The sequence below is a fragment of the Engystomops pustulosus genome, chromosome 1 (genome assembly GCF_040894005.1).
Source record: "Engystomops pustulosus chromosome 1, aEngPut4.maternal, whole genome shotgun sequence".
NCBI classification, from domain to species: Eukaryota; Metazoa; Chordata; class Amphibia; order Anura; family Leptodactylidae; genus Engystomops; species Engystomops pustulosus.
The window spans coordinates 96062307-96087885 of record NC_092411.1 but is presented as its reverse complement, the minus strand read 5'-3'; the positions used below and the strand labels follow the sequence as shown (position 1 = coordinate 96087885).

General features: G+C 40.6%; 1 protein-coding gene across 2 annotated transcripts in view; it reads left to right on the top strand.

Moving 5' to 3' along the window:
* Window positions 1–3095: 3095 nt before the first annotated feature.
* Window positions 3096–25579, top strand: part of GAL3ST1 (galactose-3-O-sulfotransferase 1) — a 45133-nt gene continuing 22649 nt past the window's right edge. Inside the window, exons 1-2 of one of the 2 annotated variants that reach the window (XM_072148931.1) lie at window positions 3096–3500; window positions 17400–17448. The gene's annotated coding sequence lies outside the window, so the exon portion shown is untranslated. The remainder of the gene's footprint in view (window positions 3501–17399; window positions 17449–25579) is intronic. The other variant, XM_072148923.1, reaches the window with a different exon arrangement.

The window sequence follows — 25579 nt, the reverse complement described above, 5'->3', positions numbered from 1 at the left end:
CAGGTCTTGAGAACATCTGGCACAAGTGGTTTCCATTCTGTACAACATTATAATTAACAACACTATGTTAGCAATATATAGAACTATTAGTTTGGCTCGTGTGTATTGCAAACTATGTGACACTAATATTGTTCTAAGCAATTTATTTTTGCACTGCATCACATGATGTTGGCAGTTATTACAATTGTTATTTGTGCTCTCTATTACAGTACTATACACTCACCGGCCACTTTATTAGGTACACCTGTCCAACTGCTCGTTAACACTAAATTTCTAATCAGCCAATCACATGGCGGCAACTCAGTGCATTTAGGCATGTAAACATGGTTAAGGCAATCTCCTGCAGTTCAAACCGAGCATCAGTATGGGGAAGAAAGGTGATTTGAGTGCCTTTGAACGTGGCATGGTTGTTGGTGCCAGAAGGGCTGGTCTGAGTATTTCAGAAACTGCTGATCTACTGGGATTTTCACGCACAACCATCTCTAGGGTTTACAGAGAATGGTCCGAAAAAGAAAAATCGCCACCCGTTACAACCAAGGTAGGCAGAAGAGCATCTCTGAACGCACAGTGCGTCGAACTTTGAGGCAGATGGGCTACAGCAGCAGAAGACCACACTGGGTGCCACTCCTTTCAGATAAGAACAGGAAACTGAGGCTACAATTTGCACAAGCTCATCGAAATTGGACAGTAGAAGATTGGAAAAACGTTGCCTGGTCTGATGAGTCTCGATTTCTGCTGCCACATTCGGATGGTAGGGTCAGAATTTGGCGTCAACAACATGAAAGCATGGATCCATCCTGCCTTGTATCAACGGTTCAGGCTGGTGGTGGTGGTGTCATGGTGTGGGGAATATTTTCTTGGCACTTGGTACCAATTGAGCATCGTTGCAACGCCACAGCCTACCTGAGTATTGTTGCTGACCATGTCCATCCCTTTATGACCACAATGTACCCAACATCTGATGGCTACTTTCAGTAGGATAATGCACCACGTCATAAAGTTGGAATCATCTCAGACTGGTTTCTTGAACATGACAATGAGTTCACTGTACTCAAATGGCCTCCACAGTCACCAGATCTCAATCCAATAGAGCATCTTTGGGATGTGGTAGAACGGGAGATTCGCATCATGGATGTGCAGCCGACAAATCTGTGGCAACTGTGTGATGCCATCATGTCAATATGGACCAAAATCTCTGAGGAATGCTTCCAGCACCTTGTTGAATCTATGTCTAGGGGAAACCAATATTGTATACACCAGGACTGATAGAGACAGGTCGGACTTATATCTGTGAAATGTTGCATTTTTGTTAATAACAGTGAATTAGAGAATGTGTTATTTTATTATCCTGAGTACATGTAAGAAACTTGTTTTTGTGGGAATACCCCTTTAAGGTGCACAAAACTGATGCACATACTTCATAAATACATGTGCAGTTACATTGCACATGTATTTATGTGCAAAATGCACCTGAAAACTGGCAGAGCTAGTTTGATAAATGACCTCCATAGACTTTAGTTTATGAGGAGCAGAGAAAAACTGATGATAATGCCTTTTTTCACATCTAACGTGTGTGTGCTGGTAGCTTTTAATAAAAGAGATTTTGATTGATTTGATTATGAGGGTTAAATGGGGTTTAACCCTTGCTTCTTAAAACAATTTTCTGACTCTAAGGGGGAGATTTATCATTAGTCCTATGTAGCTTCTTGGCGTACAATTGTTGCAAATTTTCTGCACAAACATCGTTTTGCTGTTTTTTTTAGCGAGAAACAAAACGCAACTCTAAAGTCACACAATGGCGGAAAAAATACACCACAGAGTGTGCAACTCCACATTTATCAACTGAGAATATTCAAAAGAAAATTTTATCGCAAACCTACACCACATAGGAGGTGGTTATGTGGGTCCATTGCTACTACAGGGTGGAGATTTATCTCAAACTTGCACAATTTTGAAATTTTTGCTCAATTTTATGTTTGAGGTATCTAAGAATTTCCTGTGCAAAAACATCGCAAAAAGGTAGAAATTGAGCAGATGTTAAACATACGTGCGACTGGTGCAGTCTATTCGCATAGAGCACACTCAGCTCTAAGGCATTTAATAAGGCACATCACAAGGCACAAGGCATTTAACACGGCACATACACCGGACTATAAATCCGACTGTTGGAAACCTGCCAGTCTAAGGAAGGGTTCATTCACACGGCCGTTTGCGGGGATGTACGCTGCATATACGTCCCATTAGACGGCAATGGCGGCACAGAGGGGGTACGGTGACCCACATGTTTGGCACCGTTCCGCGCCGCACACCGGAAAAAGATAGAACATGTTCTATCTTTTCCCTGGTGTGCGGCCGTGCGCCTCGCTTCTCTATGGAGGGAGGAAGGGTCACCTCCTCCTCTCCAGCATATGACGTTATGCCTGCACGAAGGGCATACCGTGTGTAAGGCTGGATTCACACTGCCGTTGCCCGCCGTACCGTAGCGCGGCGGGCACACGGCAACGCGCGGGGAGAGGAGGAGGAGGTGAGCACTGCTCACCCTCGCCCCTCCCCACAGGGATATATGGCGCATGGTGCCGTATGCCGTAGGGCGCCGTGCGCCAATTGCCGTTTATGGGGGACATATATCGGCCGTATATACGTCCCCCATGTGGCAGTGTGAATGTAGCCTAACACATAGACAACTGCGCAAAATCGTGCCTAATGATCTCCCCCTAATTTACTGATCGTGTGTTAAATAGTAACTTACTGTAACCTTGTGTGAAACTGTAGCTGACTTTAATCTTGTGTTGGATTATTACTAACAGTATCCTGTTAAATGATTGGGTGAGGTGTTATTAGTCAGGTCAGTAAAATACATTACCATCTCTATGTAAGATGCTTCTGTTTATAGTGGTAATAATGGTGCCAATGCCATCCACTTTACAACGTGACCACAGCTCAGCCCTACTACAGATCATGAGTCTGTGGGCACACTAGCCAGCACTATCAGTGACACCCACCTGTAAGTCCCAGTCCACCCTCCCTGTGACATTGAGACCCCCAGAGAATGACTTGTGAGACTGCCGTTTGTTCTGCCAGCAGATAAGAGAAGCCTTGTTCTCGCTGGAGGCTGAATGGTCTCTCTGTGCTGAGGAAGAAAAGGGGAGGAGACGGAGCGTTATGGAGGAGGAGGGGGGACTGATAGATATTAATAATATATTAGCCAGGAGAAAGTAATACTCTATAAAGCGTCAGGATTTAAATGAATTCTGGTTGTGAAATCTGCTAATGGATACATGAACAGTGAGACTATGTGAAGAAAGAAAGAGACGGTAGAGGAAGAGGTAAAGACAGGAGAGGCGCGGCTGCGACTACACACTTGGGACAATGCTGTGACACGATATGCTTCCTCAGGACCCGGCTCTGTGAAATCACTTCAGCATGGCACAAGGCGATATTAAATAACAAGACGGACTTCTATCCGACTACTAGGTGCACAGCTTCAGAGAATCCCCGAGGTAAGTGCAGAGCCCCTGAAAACTCCTGAGGAAAGAACGGACCCCCTGAAAGCACCTGAGGAGGTAAAAAAACCCTCTGAGAGCCCCTGAGGAGAGAACAGATCTCCTGTACAGAGTACTTTACTCCTATGGATAGAGGCTACCTCCAGAGAGCCTATGAGGAATGAACATACCTCCCCAGAGTCCCATAAGGAGAAAACATACCTCCTGAGAGCCCCTAAGTAGAGAACCTACCTCCTGAGAGCTTACTAGAAAGAACATACCTCCTGAAACCTATGAGGAGAGAACATACCTCCTGAAACCTATGAGGAGAAAACATACTTCCCCAGAGTCCCATAAGTAGAGAACATACCTTCTGAGAGCCCCTAAGGAGAAAACCTACCTCCTGAGAGCTTACTAGAAAGAACCTACCTCCTGAGAACCCTATAAGGAGAGAACATACCTCCTGAAACCCTATGAGGAGAAAACATACCTCCCCACAGTCCCATAAGGAGAGAACCTACCTTTAGATAGCCTATGAGGAGAGAGCATACCTCATGAGAGCCCCATAAGGAGAGAAAATACACCAGAGAGCCCCTTAACAAGAGAATATACCTCCTGCAAGCCCCATAAGGAGAGAACATACCTCCTGAAATCCTATGAGGAGAGAACATACCTCCCAGAGTCCCATAAGTAGAGAACATACCTCCTGAGAGCCCCTTAGGAGAAAACCTACCCCCTGAGAGCCTACTAGAAAGAACCTACCTCCTGAGAGACCCATAAGGAGAGAACATACATACTGAAATCATATGATGAGACAACATAACTCCCCAGAGTCCCATAAGGAGAGAACCTACCTCCAGAGAGCCTATGAGGAGAGAACATACCTTATGAGAGCCCCATAAGGAGAGAAAATACCTCAAAGAGCCCCATAACAAGAGAACATACCTCCCTTGACCCCCATAAGGAGAGAACATACCTCCTGATAGCCCTATATGGAGAGAACATACCTCATGAGAGAAACCTGTATCTCCTTAGGGGCAATGAGGAGATAACATACTTCCCAAGAGCAAGGACGGTTTTAGGCAAAGTGGGACCATGGGCAAAATTAATTGAATTGTACGGCTGATTCTTTGTGAGTTTTGTAGTTTAGCTTTAAGCAAAGAGGATTAGGTACACAAGCCTTAAGACATTCCCCCTAAAAAATTATACACACTCAGTACCCTCATGAATTGTATACACTGAGCCAATCATTAATTATATACATTGCCCTCTTAATAAATTTACATACTAGGCCCCCTCATTATGTACACTTCCCACCTTTAATCTTATATACTTGGCCCCCTCATTCATTATATTCACTTCCCCCCATTAATCTTATAAACTTGGCCCCCTCTTTCATTATATACAATGCCCCCCATTAATTTTATATACTGGGCCCCCTCATTAATTACATACATTTCTCCCCCACTAGTTTTATATGCTGGGCCCCCTCATGAATTATATACACTGTACTCTTAATGAATTTACATACTGGGCCCCCTCATTATATACACTGCACCCAATTAATTGTATATACTTGGCCCCCTCATTAATCATATACACTGCCCCCCCCCCCATTCATTTTATCTACTGGGCCCCTCATTAGTTATGAATTTACACACTGGAACCCTTCATTATATACATTGCCCCTTCCCACATGAATGTTTTGTCCTGGCCCCCTATTTAAGGTCAGGGCCCCTTGGCATTTGCCTTCTTTGCCATTGCGAAACGCCAGCCCTGCCCCAGAGCCCTATAAGGAGAGAATATACCTGCCAAGAGCCACTTAGAGTACACATCTCCATGAGGAGAGAAAATACCGCCTGAGATCCTCTAAGGAAAGAACATACCACCTGAGAGTCCCTGAGGAGAGAACAGACCTCCCGAGAATATCTGATATAGGGATTTTATAGGGGACTTTATAGGGGAAGTGAAGTACACTAACTATTTGGGTCTGTAGATGCTATAATATCACATACTATAAATCTGAATGATGAGTTTAATAAGGTCACCTTTAATTACATGACAGAAAGTAAATACGGTAAGTAAGTTATTATACAACAAAGAGATACACCAGGGAACACAAATGGAGAATAGCAATGGTACAGCTAAAGCTAAGCCATCAGTGGTGTGGATCTTTGCTGGTAGGCATGAGATGCCCACTTTCACAATTAATAAGCAATTTAAAAAGGAATAATATATAGCACATATGAATTTTACATGAGTTATTATAATTCTATCTCTCTAAAGAACTAATGTCACTGATCTGGAAATGTTATAGCTACAACCTGTCCTGTTGTCCTAAACCAGTCCCTATGGTTATTAATATTTTTTAACAGTTTTTTTGCCATTTTCTTAGTAAATTTTTATTTAAATGGTATGTTTATTATCAACGTGGTTAGTATACTGAATAATTTAAATAAAAATATGAATTCCATTATTTTTTTAATAAAGAAAACAACCTAGGCAGAAGGGCACTTGTATTTTTATGTTTACGCTTTAGTGCACAGAAATAGATACACATGGAAGATCTCCATAGCTTATATCCATAAGGGAACAACAGACTGCTGCCATATTTTCAGGTTTTTGATATGATTTCTGAGGCCTAAACAAGTTACACATGGCATTCTCCTTATTTGTCAATGCCCTCTGGCATAACCCCCCAAAAATTACCTCTATTAGTCATCCTAATTATCTATCTATTCTAAAGTTGCATTCAATTCATGCTCTCAGCATGGCACCTCTCAAATACTAGCCCTCAGCATAGCTTTTCTTTGGCATATTACAAATTTATGACCACAAATGTGAAAATATTGATGCATTTAAAGGGGTATTCCCATTTCAAAAAATTTATGTTATTGTATGTATTATAAAAAGCTATACAATTTTCCAATATAATTTCTGTACCAATTCCTTATGGTTTTCTATATCTCTGGTTGCTGTCATTCCATAGCAAGCTTCTATGTTTACTTTGAGTGGACAGAAATCTGACCATGGTTACACAGCTGCACGTATCACAGACAGTAATCAGAGCTGTGTACTATAATGAGCCTTGTACCTGTGTGACCATGGTCAAAATTCTGTCCACTCAAAGTAAACATAGAAGCTTTCAATAGAATGACAGCAAGCAGGGATCTAGAAAACCATAAGGAATTGATACAGAAAGTATATTGGAAAGTTGTATAACTTTTTATAATACATGCAATGACACTTATTTGCTGAAATTGGAATACCCCTTCAAGTCTGGTACATCTGTCCTGATATTCTACTTTCCACTCCTCCTTCTGGAATTATTTCATAATAATCTTTTGCTTTCTAACATTATATTGTACTAATCAGGTGTAGAGAGAGCTAGGCATGCTCACTTTCCAACCCACTCTTAGAAAGTTGCAAAACTCTGCTTTGAGAATTTATAAAGCCAGCATTTTGGAACACAGGGATTGATATTTATACTCTATAGTGCCTTTGGCTCCAATGCAGTTTTGTTAAATAAGCAGGTGGCCTATATATAGGGGCAGTTTCCATAGAATATAATAAGAAAGAAATGTGGTATATAAGGAGGAGGTCTTCTCACTGAAGTGTTTTTCTGTGGAGGTTTCCTTGTATTTTGTTCTCCATATATAAAAGCATATATTATACACATTTATAGGCTATTACTTGTAATATACTGCTTATTTGCCAGGTTGCACATTGACTTCTAACTTCATACAATTTTCAACACCATGGGCATGACCCGTGTGTGTGTTTACACAAGATAGTTGAGTGTAGTTACAAACACAGCAAAAGAAAAAAATCACTTGCAACTATTTCCTATGTTGAATGAAAAATTAACACTATTTTGAAGCAATTATAAACTGCACCAAATTGCACTAAATACACCCTAAGGCTGGATTCACACAAGCAGTGAGGTAACCGGGGGGAGGGTGAGACAGTGTAAAATAGTATATTATTTTTATTCTATGGGTCGCTACGATTACGGAGATACCTCATTTGTGACGCTTTAACTTAACCAGGGGATTTTGAGATTGTTTTCCTGTCACACATTGTACTTCAAAGTAATAGAAAAATTTTTATATCTTTTGTGTTTATTTATGAATAAAATTATTCATTTTCAAAGTTCAAAATTTTCTGCTTTTCAGCCAGATAGTCATAGCACCCAAGTAACTTTCTAACTAACATTTCCGGAATGTCTGCTGTATATTGTCACAGGCTTTTATGCATCCTCTCACTTTTCTAGGTTGTTAGGAGGTTTAGAATTTCGGGTGCAATTTTTCTCATTTTTATGAAAATCGACAAAACCCTTATTTAGAGGCTCCTTCTCAGCTTTAACTGACTTTGAGAGGCCTAAACAGCAGTAGAACCCCATAAATTATGCCATTTTAGAAACTACACCCCTCAATGTGTAAAAAATCAACTTTAAGAAGTGTTTTAACCCACATGGGTTAAAACAATATGGAGGTGTAATTTGCAAGCTGTAATTTTTTTTAGACAATATATTAATTTTGGCCAAAAATGAAACCGTTACAAAGTATTAAATGACAAAAAACTCCACAAAGTTTGATACCCAATTTCTCCCGAGTATAAGGATGCCCCATATGTGGTGGTGACTGCTGTACGGCCGGGCATAGAAGGGAAGCAGTGCCATTCAGAGCAGATCTGCAATGTCACATTTTACAGGCTATAAAATGTTTATATTTTGTAATTTGGACATATGGGACATTTTTGGACATTTTTTTGTGGAGAAGATCCACTTTTCATCATTTACAGGGTGGGCTCAATAGCCAATAATCAGATTGTATTAACTCTTTCTTGGTGGTTAAAAAAGTCATTAATTCTTGTTTATGGTTTTTAGCATTTTTTTTCGTCAGACGTTCACTGTACCATAAAAATAATGTGTTATCTTCATTCAATGGGTCATCATGATTACGGGTTTTTTTATGGTTAACTTGTTTTGCAGAATATAGAACTCATTTTGTGAGAAATGTGCTTGTTTTGTATCGCCATGTAACATTGGGCAGAACATTTTTTTTTTTTTGTTTACAGAGCTGGTTTAGAGCTTATTTTTTGCGGGACAAGCTGTACTTTTTCTTGATATCATGTCGGGGCAAATGTTACTTTTTGATTACTTTCTATGCGCTTTTTATGAGGTCAGATTTGAAAATGTCATAATTTTTGCAAGTTTTTTTTTTTTTTTACGCTGTTCACCGTACAGGTTCAGTGACAATTTTATTTTATTGTACGGGTTGTAACAGATGTTGAGATGCCCAATATGTTGTGGTTTTTTGGTGATTTTCACTTTTTTATGTTTTATTGGATTATTGCATGGGATGGGACTTCAAGGGACTTTTATTCTTTTTTAATAATTTTTTTTAATTGCACTTTTTTTTAAAACTTTTTTTTGCTGTTTTGTTTTGTCCCAGGGTTTTATTTTGTCACTTGTTCATTGTAATATACTGCAATACTAATGTATTGCAGCATATTACATAGTCAGCCTATGCATTCTGCATAGGCTGACATCAGCACTGTTAGATCGTGCTGTAAGCACGATCCTAACAGGCTTCTAGTGAAGGCAACCCCGGGGTCCTTATAGGGCTTCAGGGTTGCCATGGCAACCACCGTGGCGTCTATAGGATTAGACAGCCGGGATTGCAATAGTCGCGATCCTGGCTGTTACTGCGGGATCCTGGTTGAGCCCGGGCAATCGCCATGATATGATACTACGTCAAGGTGCGGGAACGCATCTTATGACGTAGTATCACATCAAGGTGCAGAAAGGGGTTAAGGACTTATTTTTTTGCGAGAAATGTTGTTCTTTGTAGTGGTCTTATTTTGGCGCATGTAACATTTTTAAATCACTGTTTAGAGGATTCTTTAAAGAGTATTACTTATTAACAGTATTATTATTTTTTCGGACCATTTTTTTTTTATGGCATTCACCGTGCAAGCCCAGTAACGATTTTGTTTTATTAAACAGATTGCTATGGACACAGCAATACCAAATATATGGGGTTTTTGTGTCTTTTATTCAAGTTTACTAAATAAAAAGTAATTTGGAGAAAATCTTGTTCATTTAAGCTTCACCATCTTTTCAGATGCATAACTTTCAAAAGGGGGCTTACTTTTTTCAAGAAGAGTTGTTCTTTATAGTGGTCTTATTTTAGAGTGCATAACATTTTTTAATCACTTTTTGAGCCTTTTTTAAGGGTATTAATGAAAAATGATCGTATTTGAGAATGGTTTTTTTTTTTTTGTTGTGTTCACCATGGGGATCTAATAACAATTCTGCTGACACATGCTCAGACGGTTTACAGTCAGACCCAGAAGGGATCTGACTGCTCAGGACATCGGGCAGCCCCGGGCACTTGGCAGACTTTGGGGCAGCCCAGAAGAGGATCAGATCCCCCGGTAAGTGTCACGGGGGGTTCCGATCCTTAGGGGGAACAACCTTACACACCGCAGTCATGCTTGGCTTATAAGGGGTTAACACTCGAGAACGGAGCCGGCTCCAATTGCAAGTGTCAGAGCACGGTGTCAGCTGTAATATACAGCTGACAGCCGCTGCTTCTGGTACCGGCTCTATTCTTGAGCCAGAGCCAGAAGCTGGGCGTCCTGGCGTGGGAAGTATCTTCCCGTACTATTTCGTCTTGGTGGGCAAAGGGTTAAAAGATAATAATTCCAATATATAAAAGTAGTATGAATAAAAACACCACCTCATTCTTCTAAATAGAAGACACAACTTGAGTAAAAGGTATGGTCCTTAGAAAGTAACAACACAAAATCAATTTATTTCTTTAAAAATTTATATTTTTTGTCCAAATGTATGTAAATAAACCATATTACACATATTACCAATTTACACATATTCGGTATAATTGTAATTGGCCTTTCTTGAATAGGCCAGAATCGTTGTTGTTCAACCTTTTAATGGAACAAATGATATACAATTAGTGTTATATGGCACAATTAAAAAACGCAAATAGTCCCGCAAAAAACAACCCCTCTTGCAGTTAATGCAAAATAAAATGTATTGTCTTAAGGATGATGACAGTGAAAACTTGTAAAGAAATGCATTGCCATTAAAGTAAAAAATACCGTGAGCGTCAAGGGGTTAATTTTGGAATTCTAGGAGAACTATTAAACTTCTCTGCATTACCTCCATATAAAGTGGAACAACAGATAGAAGGGATGTTCCTTAAAGTTGTTAAAACATCACCAATTTAACTTTATGTGCTGATAAGAAGAAAGCTATAAAATGAACAGTTCTAGCAGATCTGATAAACAGCCTAGTTTCTCATGCAGTGCCTGAGGAGGTGGCAGAGTCCAGGGATTCTCCATTTTGAATTCCTGTGTCATACACTGCCCCCTCACCGACTTAGACATAAAGATAACTATCAGACTAACATTCAGCTGATACTTCAGCCGCATCTGAATATGTGAAAGCATTCAAAAAGTTATAACCTCTTATAATGACACAGGGCAGATTTTAAAAATCAGGATTGGTCCTAAAGCCCTAAAATGGCTTAGTCCTAAAGGGGTTATTGACCAGATGATTGGCTATAACCTTGGAATGCTTTAACATATCCAGGTGATATTGAGATTTTTTAAATTCTTCATTTCAACGCTTGAAATGTTTTGCTTTCCTGGCAGATATTCAGGCCACCAAAATAGCTTAAAGGGCACCTACCACCCCGATTCTACCTATAAAGGTAGAATGGGTGGTAAGTGGATGAATGGGACGTGAGGATAGCCCTTTTTTGGGCTAATCTTCACGTCCCGGCTATCTTTAAGAAAAGTTTATTGGAGGTATATGTAAATTTTTCTATGCGGCTACTGGGGCGTGGAGTAGCCGGACATGAGGCTACTAGTTGCGGCTACTCCACGCCCCAGTAGCCTCTTTACTCCTCCTACCATTTAATCTTCGGCGCGCAGCTCCTCGTAGACTAGGACAAGGGCGCGCAGCTACGAGGATTAAGTGGTAGGCGGAGTAACGTGGCTACTGGGGGGTGGAGTAGCCGCGACCAGTAGCCTCATGTCCGGCTACTCCACGCCCCAGTAGTCGCATAAAAAAATTTGCATATACAGGCATTAAACTTTTCTTAAAGATAGCCGGGACGTGAGGATTAGCCCAAAAAAGGGCTATCCTCACGTCCCATTCATCCACCTACCACCCGTTCTACCTTTATAGGTAGAATCGGGGTGGTAGGTTCACTTTAATAACTAACATTTCTGGAATGTGTGCTTTATGACTACGCATTTTTTATGCATGCAATTTTTCTTATTTTCATGAAAATTCAACTTAGACAGCTCAGCTTTCAAGTGACTTTTAGAGGCCTAAATAAAAGTAAGACCCCATAAATTACCCCACTATAGAAACTATAACCCTCAATGTATTTAACCCCTTTACGAAGCGTAACATAGTAGTACGTCACGCTCTCCATAGTAGGTAAGTGTTTGCTGCATATTGCTGCATGGTTGGAAGGTTATTTTGCTGAATTGAAAGGCTCCTAATCTCGCTGATTAATGTGGAAACAGCTTCAGGTAAGAAGGAGGAATAGCTCTGTATGTGTGATGTGTTAGTGGTCGGTTGAATATGTGGTTTACGCTTTGGGGAAAGGGTGCCCCTTGTGGGGGCAACTATCTCTCTGTTTCTGTATCACTGGCTGATGTAATCATCCTATATTGATATTCTGGTGCTGATTGCCCGCTTGCTATGATTCTACTTGTACTTCCCTGAGGTGGATGTCTGCCTGTGTACACTGTGATCGGGTGTTAACCCGTCCATCTCTGCTGGCAAAGCTGACGGCTGCTTCAAAAAGATGGCGGCCCCCATCTAGTATGGCAGTAAATGGTAGGATCAATTAAGCAACCTAGCGTTAAAGTACCCTGGTGGGTCTGAAAAAATAAAAAAGAAAAGTTTTAAAAAATGTATATAAAAAATTAAAATCACCCCCCTTTCCCTAGCCGTAAAACCCAAGCCCACAAGACTGGTTTCTTGAACATGACAATGAGTTCACTGTACTCAAATGGCCTCCACAGTCACCAGATCTCAATCCAATAGAGCATCTTTGGGATGTGGTGGAACGGGAGATTCGCATCATGGATGTGCAGCCTACAAATCTGCGGCAACTGTGTGATGCCATCATGTCAATATGGACCAAAATCTCTGAGGAATGCTTCCAGCACCTTGTTGAATCTATGCCACGAAGAATTGAGGCAGTTCTAAAGGCAAAAGGGGGTCCAACCCGTTGCTAGCATGGTGTACCTAATAAAGTGGCCGGTGAGTGTATACTTGTGTATAAGCCGAGTTTTTCAACACAAAATTTCTGGTGAAAAACCCTAACTCGGCTTATACTCAAGTCAAGAAAAAAAGTTAATACTGTACTCACCTTTTCGACGTCCCCCGTAGGTCCTCTTCTGCTACAGATGCTCCGGTGCCGCCTCAGGGCATCTAGGTCCTCTTAGGTTCCTTTTCAGGCCCACTCACAATACTGGTGGCTCACAAACAATGACGTTGGCAAGCGGCAGAAGTCATTCTGTGTGCCGGCTGAGCTCGAGGACCTGAAGGTCCCAAGGAGGCACTGGAGCAACGGAAGCAGAAGAGGACCTACGGGGGACGTCAGAAAGGTGAGTACAGTGTTCATTTTTTTTTACTACACGGGGAAGGCTGGCGATATACTACAGGTGCTGGCAAGCTATATACTACAGGTGGCTGGCTGGCTATATACTACAGGGGGCTGGCAGGCTGTATACTACAGGGGCTGGCAGGCTATATACTACAGGGGGCTGGCAGGCTATGTACTACAGGAGGCTGGCAGGCTATATACCAGTGATGGTGAACCTTTTAGAGACTGAGTGCCCAAATTACAACCAAGAGTCACATATTTTTCACGAAGTGCCAAATGCCAGTTTAATGTAACTTATTGCTCCCTGCTGTGTCACAGATTTGAACGTATTGGCGTCCTGAAGACACCAATACAGTAGAAAGATGGAGAAATTTGGATTATTATTGCAGCTTTCCTCTAAGGTCCCCTTAACAGGATGAATCACAGGCCCTGAGAAGGGGCTTCAATGACAAATAGTTCTGAACATGGCACGTTCCGGGCTGCCTGTGACTGCAGGAGGAGGAGTCCTGAATGGTGACCTTTGTGCTGGGTGATGGCCTGGGTGCCCACAGAGAGGGCTCCGAGTGCCATCTCTGGCACCCGTGCCATAGGTTCGCCACCACTGCTATATACTATAGGGGGCTGGCTGGGAGGCTGTGACCAATGCATTTCCCACCCTCGGCTTATACTCGAATTAATAGGTTTTGCCAATTAGGTACCTCAGTTGATTAGGTACCTCGGCTTATACTCGGGTTGGCTTATACTTGAGCATATACAGTAATTATTTTACTCACAGCCTTTACATAGACCAGTGGATTGTGCATTTTCTGTTCTATTTCATGTTTCTATTTCGGTCAGCCGCAAATAAATAATTGTGATGATAATTTGTAATAAAATTATTATTTAGTGAGAGTTTAATGTAAGCATAACATGAAACTGGCACAAAATAATTTTGTTATGAATTACTGTCATAATTCCTTACCAATGCATGCACATTTATGTATCTGCATCTACCATTAGAGATAACAGGCAGAATTGTAAGCCAAGGGCCAGTTCATCAGTTTTTTTGTATCAGTTATTGTGAGCCGAAACCAGGAGAAGTAAACACTAAAGAAGAGATGCATATCTTCCCATTATACCTACTCTACTATTACTTTGTGTAGTCTCCAAACCTGGATCTGGATCACAACAACTGATGCAAAAATAACTGAAGAAATAATGAAGATATAAATCTATATAAATGATTAGTTCCAGGATTGTCAACTCATGGCGTAAAGGCACAATTCACGTGCACACAAGAAAGGTCACTGTCCAGACTGAGCGATTTTGATGCAGCTGACCTCTGTCAGTTTTATTTAGCAGGAAAAAATAAACAAAACAAGGAAAAATGAATCCTAAACCTCTCCAGCACTAACGAGACGGAGGTTCCCTACCTTACCAGAAGCAGGCATACTGGCACTACAGATCACCAAATGTTCCACAGTCCACAACTGCCAAAGCTCCATAGGCCTTTGGCATAACCTGTGTCTTCCCCATGGTGGGGCCAATGTGGAAAGTCTGCACTAGATACATATGCAGCACTCACAGGCTGAGCCTTCTCCATACAAGGTGGGTGTTTTCTGCATATGGCAGCAAACACCCATCAGTAACAACAACGATCACAGGTGTTAACTCTTTGATTCAAAAGCCAGCAGCATGTCGGCGCCGCCATTTTAGTTACTTCCCGTGATATCATCGGGGAGTGATGATCTGTTGCTATGACTGCCTTGGGTCTTTATAAGACCCAATGCTCTATGGTTTCTGAAGATATGTAGAATCTCCATATACTGCGATACTGTAATATGGAGTTATATGGTAGGAACAGTTAGAGAAACTAGGGCTAAAATATGCTAGGGGGGTCTAGAAAAATAGTAAAAAATGTTTTACATTTTTACAAAAGAAAATTAAATAAAGCACCCTTACATGCAATAGAGGAAGGTCCAGTAGATGAATGACGGACTTCTTTCTTACTTCCTTCTTAAAGCGGTAGATGGATTTGACAAAGGCTTATTTTAGCCAAAACATTATACTTTGGATTACCGAAATAAAACTTTGTTCATTGACTTCAACTTAAATTTTGTGTGCCTGGATATTCTTTATAATTTATTGGGTTAGTTTAGGTTAATTTATTTTTTGAACAAAAGGGTGGATCTATGAGCAATAATGAGAAAATTGCTCAGATGCACAAATACTGTAGATGACACTGATTTATCATGTTAAATTCTGATAGATTTCCTTTACCAATCGCGGTTGTTGGCAACAAGTGTTTGTGCAAGTATGAAGAGGACTGAGCCTATGAGCCCTCTTCATACTCCCCCCTTCATTATGCCTTCTATTTTCTGGGGAGAAGGAACATAAATTTCTCTATTCATTCCAGTTTCCATGTTTCCCCAATCCTCACACCACTTTAGGAAATCTCCACCTGATTGGACCTGGTATTAGTCCAAACTGATGTAGTTTGATTTCGATCAAAGAGCAAAGCCTCTTAATAAATACGGGTGCCATTTATTAGACTGGCATTTTAAACACCTTCTCAATAATAAAATCTTAATGCCCACCTATGTGTTGGTGCTCATGTCTTCTAATAGAACCCAAGTCAGGGGTTCTTAACCCCTTAATGAACGCCCTATCGGGAATCTACGGCGGTCGTTAAGGGTACTTCTTCTGACGCGACGCCTTTTTACGGCGGCGCGTCAGAAGAAGATTTTGGGACATCGGGTCAGTAAAGTGCTCATATCACAGCCCAGACCCGGCACTAACAGCCGTGATCGGAAAACCTCAATACAAGTCTATTGCAGTGTAAGGGCTTGAACAAGCGATCGGATGAACGCTTGTTCAAGCCAAAAGGTGGAAAATGTATAAAAGTAAAAAAAAAAAAAAAATTAGGTCATTTTATAATTATAATTAAATAAATAATTGAAATAAAAGTCCCATAATCTCCCCAGTTACACATAAAATGCAAATAAAGTATATAAAACACAAATACACAAAAAAGGTACATATTTGGTATCACCGCGTCCGTATTAATCTGTACAATAAATCTAAATCAATATTGAACCCGCTCGGTGAACGATGTGAAAAGAAACACGAAAAACTTCTCGTAATATACAATTTTTCATCAAACACCATCACAAAAAATGTTCTAAAAAGTGATAAAAAAAGTTACATTCCCTAATATGATACGACTGAAAAGAACAACTCTTAACGCAAAAAATAAGCCCTCAACCAGATCTGACAACAGAAAAATACAGAAGTTATGGCCCTGAAAAGTTGTCGATAGGAAAAAAAATGTGATTTCCTGTGATTTTTACTGGTTTTGCTCAGTAAAATTGAGCAAAGATAAGAAAAACTATATAAATGAGGTATCACCGAAATCGTAGTGAACCAGAGAATAAAGATAAAATATTATTTTTACGTTATGGTGAGCAGGGGAAAAAAGTGCTAAAAAACCAAATCCAAAATAAAAATTTATGATTTTGTTTGTGTCCCCCTTGAAATAGTTAATAAAATCTCACGAATAAGCTTAAGACCCCCCAAAATAATAATCTCGCAAATAATAATCCCTCATATGTTTGCATTACCAAAAAAATTAAATTTTATAGTTTGTACAATGTGACAATACAAATCTGCTGTGAATGGCGCTGCTTTCATTCTATGCCCGGCCGTGCGCCCATACAGCAGTATACCACCACATATGGGGTATCAGTACACCTGGGAGAAATTGGGCATCAAATGTTGTAGAGCGTTTCATCATTTAATTTATTATAAAACCATCAGTTTTGGCCTAAATGAATATATTTTCCAAAAAAATTCAAAAGTTTCTAAATCGCATATTGTCCATATTGTTTTAACCCATGTGAAATAATTAAAGGGTTAATAGACTCAATAGAAGTTGTTTTACATACGTTGAGAGGTGAAGTTTCTACAGTGGGGTAATTGATAGGGTTTATTTATTATTTAGGCATTTCAAAGTCACTTGGAAGCTGAGTTGTCCCTCAAAATGTGAGTTTTGGGGATTTTCATGAAAATGAGAAAAATCGCACCTAAAGTTCTGCACCTCATAACATCCTAGAAAAATGAGGAGGCATAAAATATCATCGCAACATAAAGCAGACATTCCGGAAATGTTAATGATCATGCTTTTTAGGTAGTTTTACTTCCTGTCTGGAAAGCAGAACATTTCAAACCTGGAAAATGAAGAATTTTTATGAACTGTTGCCAAATTTTCACTTTTTTTCAGATCGAAACACAAAACTTATGTGGGGTCTGGTCTCAGGTCTACCAGTGCAGTGAGTATATTGGACGGAAGCCGTATTATTAACCCCTTAAGAACCAGGCCCTTTTTCGTTTTTGCGTTTTTATTTTTCACTCCCCACCTTCAAAAATCTATAATTTTTTTATTTTTCCGTGTACAGAGCTATGTGATGGCTTATTTTCTGCGTAACAAATTGCACTTCGTAGTGATGGTATTAAATATTCCATGCCGTGTACTGGGAAGCGGGAAAAAAATTCTAAATGCAGTGAAAATGATGAAAAAGCACATTTGCGCCATTTCTTGTGGGCTTGGTTTTTACAGCTTTCACTGTGCACCCCAAATGACAGGTCTATTTCATTCATTGGGTCAATACGATCACGAGGATACCAAATTTGGATAGGTTTTATAATGTTTTCATACATTTACAAAAATTAAAACCTCCTGTACAGAAAAAAAATTCTTCATTTTGCCGTGTTCTTGCGCTAATAACTTTTTCATACTTTGGTGTATGGAGCTGTGAGTGGTGTCATTTTTTGTGACTTCTGATGACATTTTCAATGCTTCTATTTTTAGGACTGTGCGAGCTTTTGATCACTTTTTATAGAATTTTTTCTATTTTTCAAAATGGCAAAAAAATGCCATTTGCGCCTTCGGGCGCTATTTTCCGCTACGGGGTTAAACGCAGTGAAAAACGGTTATTATATTTTGATAGATCGGGCATTTTCGGACACGGCGATACCTAATGTGTTTATGATTTTTACGGTTTATTTATATTTATATCAGTTCTAGGGAAAGGGGGGTGATTTGAATTTTTATGTTTTTTTAATATAATTTTTTTTTTTTACTTTTTTTAATTTTTTTTTTTTACTATTTTTCAGACTCCCTAGGGTACTTTAACCCTAGGTTGTCTGATTGATCCTACCATATACTGCCATACTACAGTATGGCAGTATATGGGGATTTTGCATACCATCTATTACAATGTGCAGATCGCACATTGTAATAGATAGCCTCGATCATGACAGCCTCGGATCTTTGTGTGATCCCAGGCTGTCATGGCAACGGATCGCTGCTCCCCGGTGACGTCACGGGGAGTGACGATCGGAGCCAAGATGGCGGCGCCCACGCGCCGCCGGCTCTTTAATGCCGCCGGCATCTTTGCAACAGGGTGTTAGCGACGGGCGTTTGCTTCATTATGAAGCAAATGCCCGGTGAGTATGAAGAGGACTCAGCCCGTGAGCCCTCTTCATACTCCCCCATGCGCAGTAAGACGTAAGGGTACGTCTTATTGCGCTATGGGGTTAAATATTCCTTGGAGCTCCAGGCTACATGCCATCAGCACAGACTCAATGTTAGTCTGAGCAAAAAGCACACTTTATCTGAACAGGTAGTTGTCTTTTATACACTTTAGAATAGGCATATACCACACATAGTCTTAACAATGGTATTTACTGAACTAATTTACTGAAAGACGTTAGTTTACTTCTCAGTGTGTTGTTATACATTGCATCAGGAATATTTAGTCATTAAATGCTGACTAAGAATATCTTACTTGAACTATAATTTATAGGGTATCCCTATCACCTATCACTTAAATTTTACAACTAACATGAAGTACAATGTGTCACGATAAAACATTCTCAAAATCACCCGGATGTGTTAACTCCTTAATGACGCAGCCTGTTTTTAAGTTAATGCTCAGACCTTTTTCTTAAAATTTGACCAGTTTCTCTTCCTGTGGTAATAACTTTTCAACACTTTAAGATATCCTTGTGATTTTGAGATTGTTTTCTCGTGAGATATTGTAGTTTATGTTAGTATTATCATTTCGGTGATCAGTTTCTTTTTTGGGGGGTAAAAATTCAATAATTTTGGAAAAATTTGGAAAAAAAATGACAATTTTCAAATTTCAAATGTTATACTTTTTAGACAAAAAGTCATACCACTAATTTTTTTTTGTAGAAACCTTTTGCCATTGGTCTTATTTTTATTTCCATCATTTGTTTTACATTCCCAATTTTTACGGATCTGAGAAGGTTTCAAGTTTTAGTAGCAACTTCTCAGATTTTCAAGAGATTTGAAAAATGCTAAATTTTTAGTGACCAATTCAGTTTGGAAGTGCCCTATAAAGGCTTTTGTACTATATACCCCCACAAGTAACACCATTTTATGAACCCAACATCTCAACCTATTCAAATCAGCATTTGAGAAGTCTGTTAACCCTTTAAATCTTTCTCTGGAAGCAAACAAAAATGGATTGAAAATTTTGAAATTTCAATTTTTGAATAAGATTATTTTCATTTAACCCTAAAATGGACAAATTCAGAAGAAATTTGAGGTAAATATATATACCAAAATTTTTGCCCTGCTTCTTCCGAGTACAGCAATACCAGACATGTGGATGTCAACTGCTCTTTAGTCGTACAGCGATGTCCAGAACAGAGTTATTAGTGCTATTGGGTTTTTGGAACGCCAATTTGACTGCAAATGTTTTGTGGTGGCACAGTGTACTTGAAGAGCCCCTGAAGTAACAGTATAATAGAAAACTCCCAAAGATGTCACCATTTAGGAAACTAGACCCCTCAAAGAATTTATCTGGGGTTGGGGGGGGGGGGTGAGCATTTTAACCCCCAAAATGCTGGCCAAAATCTAATGCAAAGTAAATGGTGCAGAGTAAAAGATGCATTTTTATCTCAAAAATGTAATTTTAGTGCCTCATATATTGTGCCCAACCCATGCCAATTTAGACAAACACCCCAAAAATCATTCTGCAGGTTGTCCCGAGTATGGCAATACCACATATGTGCCAATAATTGACAGGCTGGGCACAAAGCAGGGCTGAGAAGCGAAGGAGCGAAATTTTGCTTTTCTAGCTCTGTTTTCACACGTTTGGATTTGGAGTGCCATGTCATGTTCGCAGGGCCTGTGAGGTACCAGTGCAATAGAAACCCCCGAGAAATTATACCATTTTGGAAACTACACCCCTCAAAGACTTATCTGGGGTTGGAGGTGAGCATTTTAACCCCCAACATGCTGGCCAAAATCTAATGCAAAGTAAATGGTGCAGAGTAAAAAATTTATTTTTATCTCAGAAATGTAATTTTACTGCCTAATATATTGTATCCCACCCATGCCACTTTAGACAAACACCCCAAAAATCATTCTGCGGGTCGTCCCGAGTACAGGAATACCACACATGTGCCAAAAATTGACAGGCTGGGTACACAGCAGAGATGAGAAGGGAAGGAGCAAAATTTTGCTTTTGGAGCTCCATTTTCACCTGTCTGGATTTGGAGTGCCATGTCATGTTCGCAGGGCCCGTGAGGTACCAGTGCAATAGAAACCCGTGAGAAATTATACCATTTTGTAAACTAGATCCCTCAAAGAATTTATTGGTGGTTGTGGTGAGCATTTTAACCCCCAACATGATGGTCAAAATTTAATGCAAAGTAAATGGTGCATATTAAAAATTGCGTTTTTATCTCAAAAATTTGATTTTAGCACCTAATATATTGTTCCCAACCCATGTCACTTTAGACAAACACCACAAAAATAATTCTTTGGGTTGTCCTGAGTACGGCAATACAACACATGTGCCAAAACATTGACAGGCTGGGCACACAGTAGGGCTGAGAAGGGAGGGAGCGAAATTTTGCTTTTGCATCTCCGCTTTCACACGTTTGGATTTAGAGGGTCATGTCATGTTCGCAGGTTCCGTGAGGTACCAGTGCAATAGAAACCCCCAAGAAATTATACCATTTTAGAAACTAAAACCCCTCAAAGAATTTATCTTGGGGTGTGGTGAGCATTTTAACCCCCAACATGATGGTCAAAATTTAATGCAAATTAAATGGTGCATATTAAAAATTTAGTTTTTATCTCAAAAATGTCATTTTAGCACTTAATATACTGTTCCCAACCCATGTCACTTTAGACAAACACCACAAAAATAATTCTTTGGGTTGTTCCGAGTACGGCAATACCACACATGTGCCAAAACATTGACAGGCTGGGCACACAGTAGGGCTGAGAAGGGAGGGAGCGAAATTTTGCTTTTGCATCTCCGCTTTCACACGTTTGGATTTAGAGGGTCATGTCATGTTCGCAGGTTCCGTGAGGTACCAGTGCAATAGAAACCCCCAAGAAATTATACCATTTTAGAAACTAAAACCCCTCAAAGAATTTATCTTGGGGTGTGGTGAGCATTTTAACCCCCAACATGATGGTCAAAATTTAATGCAAATTAAATGGTGCATATTAAAAATTTAGTTTTTATCTCAAAAATGTCATTTTAGCACTTAATATACTGTTCCCAACCCATGTCACTTTAGACAAACACCACAAAAATAATTCTTTGGGTTGTTCCGAGTACGGCAATACCACACATGTGCCAAAAAATTGACAGACTGGGCACACGGCAGGGCAGAGAAGGGAAGGAGCAAAATTTTGCTTTTGGAGCACCCTTGTCACTAGACTGGTGTTGGGGTGTACCAGTACAATAGAAACCCCCAAGTAGTGACCCCATTTTAGGAAAGGGCACCCTTCAAAGAATTTATCTAGGGTTGTATGAACATTTCAACCCCTGAGATGCTGGGTCAAATGTAATACAAAATGACAGGGGCAGTGTAAAAATTGCATTGTTTTCTCAAATGTGCCAAAGTAGGAAGAAATGTATTCAGCCTAACTCATCCCACTGTGGATAAACACCCCAAAAATCATTCAGTGGGTTACTTTGGGTATGGCAATGCCCCATGTGTAGCATCAGGCCGGTAGAAGGGACAAGCAAAATCTAGCTTTTGGAGCACCCATTTCACTAGACTGGTGTTGGGGTGCCCCTGAGGTACCAGTACAATAGAAACCCCCGTGTAGTGACCCCATTTTAGGAAAGAGCAACCCTCAAAGAATTTATTTAGGGTTGTATGAGCATTTTAACCCATAAGATCCTGGCTCAAATGTAACACAAATTGAACGGTGTCAAGTAAAATTTGCTTTGCAATTTCTCTAAATTTGTAATTGTAGTGTCAAAAGTATTTTACCCAATTCATGCAACTGGAGGCAAACACCCCAAAAATCATCATGCAGGTTCTCCCGGGTACATGCCAATAATCTAAAAGATGGAGACAGGGCAGGGCTTGGAAGAGAATGGCATTTGGAGTACCGACATTTACATTTTTTTTGGCACCATAAAACATTTGTAGATGCCCTCAGGGATCAGTACAGTAGGAACCCCTGAGAACTGACCCTATTTGAAAACTACATCCCTCCATGAATTAATCTAGGGGTGTAGTGAGCATTTTAACCCCACAGGTGGACCCCAAGGATGATGCATAATGAATGGTGCATAGTACAAAATATCTATTATGTCATCTTGTGCCCAGATCCTGCCACGGGAGATAAACACCCCAAGAATCATGATGCAACCTCTCTCTTGTCCTTGTACCTAGGCACTTCAGCACTACTACGAAAGCGCCTTCTTGGGGGTTCCTCAGAGTCGCTTTATGAGGCAAAGGTGCACAAACAAAACGTCCCCACACTCGTCCCCACTAGCAGACTCCATATCGGAGGCCATATAATTATATACCTCCAAGTCAGTGTATGACTTCTGGGACATGGTGGGGGTAGTACACAACCTACTCAGAACAACACAGAACAACGCCTGCCCCTCCACACAACGCCTACTCCCCCAGGCTATTACTACTCCTCCACAGAACTCCTACTCCTCCACGCTACGCCTGCTCCACCACAGAACGCCTGCTCCACCACAGAACGCCTACTCCTCCACGCTACGCCTGCTCCACCACAGAACGCCTACTCCTCCACGCTACGCCTGCTCCACCACAGAATGCCTGCTCCTCCACCTGCTGCCATGGATGTAGCGCTCGCATCCGATATATCGGATGCTGAGCGTTATGTCACTGCGCTCAGCGTGTGATATATCGGATGCAGAGTGTGAAGGGGTTATTTTTTTTTGTGTGCGAGTGTGTTTTTACTTTATGTCACTTTTTTTTTTTTTTACATTTTACTTTTCTTTTTCCTATTACAAGTTTCCCCTGCAACTGAGGCATCTATAAGAGCCTCAGTTACAGGGTAAATGCCCACCTGTAACTGGGGACAACCGGAGACCGGGTCCTGCTCCCGCGATCAGCGGGAGACTCCGGACCTGCGCCCGCTGACACCTAAAGTCAGCGGGCGAGCAGAAAGGAGTTAAAGTGTTCCGAAGTTATAACCAATTATTGTGACACAGGGTAGATTTGAAAAATCAAGCCAGGTCATTGAGCTGAAAACTAGTATCGGTTATAAGGGGTTAAAGAGAACCCCCAAAACAAAATATATTCTCATAAATGTCTCTTAAAAGCATTGCCCCTATCCCTACATTTACATGCCTCTAAACTCAAACTATCAGGTCCTAAAGCTGTATGCAAATGTCCTGAGATGGGTCCAATGAGTCATTATGATATTCAGCAGTCCAGCTTATTCATGAGTGTGAAGCACAGCCACACCCCAGTGCTTGATTGACCGCCTGTATAATGATGTAACACTTCTGGTTCTGGCTTCGCTATGTACTTCCTTGTGATGGCGGCCCCTGCAGCCTGTGTGTGTATGAGATACTCCTATACATATGACTGACAGCCTGTATAATGATGTAACACTTCTGGTGCTGGCTTCGCTATGTACTTCCTGGTGCTGGCGGCCATGCCACGTGCAGCCTGTGTGTGTATGAGATACTCCTATACATATGACTGACAGCCTGTATAATGATGTGACACTCCCAGTGCTGCTCCTCTATGTGCTTCCTGGTGCTGGAGGCCACATCCCCTGCAACTTGTATGTGTATCAGATACTCCTTTACACTTGACTGGAAGCCTGTATAATGATGTGACACTCCTGGTGTTGGCTCCTCTACTTCCTGGTTCTGGCTGGAAGTAGAGGAGTCTCTTTCTCTGCGCTGTACTTGTTGATTTAGACCATCTATAAACAGTTTGTGTGGAGCTTAGTAACTTTGCCCACATCAAATGGTCACACCTACTTATTTTGACCCCGCCCACAGAATGGAGCCACTTTTACATTTTTTTTCCCAGGGCCACGTTAAATTAAATAAATAAATAAAGTCCGCCTCCGGGTGTGTGTGTATATGTATGTGTAGTGTGTATATGGTGGCCGGCAGCCAGGGTTTAGGTACCGTATATAGCGTTTCTAAGTTTGCACCGGGGCCCACTGGGGTCTTGTTACGCCAATGGAGAACACAGCATTTCGGGTACTTGTGTAGCTAATTTCTGTGTCTCTCATATGTATAGGCATGTCAGATCTATCTATCGGTGACAGAATTAGTTACAGAGACCTGAAGGTGTTTATTAAAGGGAACCTGTCATCAGAAATTGGCCTAATAAACCACTACCAGTATGTTGTTAAGCAGCTGAGCATGATCATATATTTCCTGTAGTCTGGTGTGGTGACTTCAAGTAAATCAACTTTAAAGTGAGATGTTACTTGGTTTTCTGAGGTCAAGGAGGCAGAGAGTTTAACATTGAAGTCAAGCTCTCCCTGCCTTAGAGTTTGGTTAATTCGCAGTGCAGAGTTTCCAAATACCCAATCTATTTTTAATTAAATTAGTTTAAATTAATTAATACCTAATACCAGAGTGGGGATGGACCCAACCCAACATCCCTAAGCAGTCTATCCAGAAATGCCAAGCACGTCCTTAAAAAAACGCCTTGTCTATTTATCCCTCTGCCTTGAAACTAGACAATCAGTCTTGTCATTTCATGGTATTGTCCCTACTGACACATTTTTTATGACACGTGATCTATTAAATGAATAGAAATTAATGTACCTCATCAATGATTGGTTCAGTTACTTAAATTACACTTTACCCTCAGGAAAGCTAATATAACCCACATTTGCCCTTCTGGATAAATGTTCCAACCAGTTTGGCTACTAACATCTATTAACCTGCTTCAATTTAAGGACTTCCTCTTACTTTATCCCCAGTTTCGGATATCTCTACCCCTTTCTTTATTGTCTTCACATCCCTCCAATAACCACATTGCTTGAGTAAATATTTGCCATTTTAGACCTGGCATCAATCTCAGCAGAGATTCCACCATTAACCCTTTTCTGACCTGGCTTTAAAAGGCTTTAAAAAGAACCCGTCAGGCAAATTAACT